Source organism: Phalaenopsis equestris, unplaced genomic scaffold, assembly GCF_001263595.1.
Source record: "Phalaenopsis equestris unplaced genomic scaffold, ASM126359v1 Scaffold000305, whole genome shotgun sequence".
Classification (NCBI taxonomy): Eukaryota; Viridiplantae; Streptophyta; class Magnoliopsida; order Asparagales; family Orchidaceae; genus Phalaenopsis; species Phalaenopsis equestris.
In genome coordinates, this window is record NW_018164747.1 from 205525 (window position 1) to 206348 (window position 824).

An 824-nucleotide genomic window follows, 5' to 3' on the forward strand; every position below is an offset into this window, starting at 1 on the left:
ACAGTGGGCCACAATCCAATTAACTATGCCCATACCATCACCATAGCAAGATGAGTTGATCCCCCACAAAAGTCCCCTCTCAAACATCCTCTAGCATAGCTCTAGACCAACACTTCAAATTGAGCTTGATCAAAATCATACCTAGACAATTCATTAGAGCCCATGACTTCATCTAGAAGTTCGTTGGACCCAATCAAAACTTCCACAACCTTCTGATTGAGGCCTCCCCTCTCCTCTCAGACAAAGGTATTGAGGAGTGAGGGCTTACGTTTATTCTATCTGTAGGAGAGCTTCATTTGATTCTCCATACGTATTTACTGTATTACTTCAAATATGTAAATCATGGCTTCCAATAGTAATTCTAAGAGTTCAACAATAAGATCCACGAATCTCTTCCCAAATTTTCCTTACATTCCCAAATTTTTTGGATCTCCTCAATGTGGGAGAAATTCATGGTGGAAATCCAATATTTTTAGCTTGCAGTGAAGCTCTTACCTAGAGATGATCAAATCCGGTGTCAAAAATCCTTGAAATCACCTCCTAATCCAAGATCTCTCAAGCCCTAGGTTGAAAATGGCATTTTTAGGAGGAAGGGGATGATGAAAAAAGGGGATGACGAATAGTGGCAGTTGACTGGTCAAAATCATGGTTAAAAGGTGTTTTTTGTGAGCTCACTGTCGGCGGGGTCGATGGCACCGTCGGTGGTGCTCTATGGGAATTAAAATCCTAAGTCTCGGTAAAATCTCGCCGTCGGCGGACCTTCATAATGAATTAATTTTTGAGTCTCGGGAAAATCTTGTCGTCGGCGGGATCGATGGGCTCGC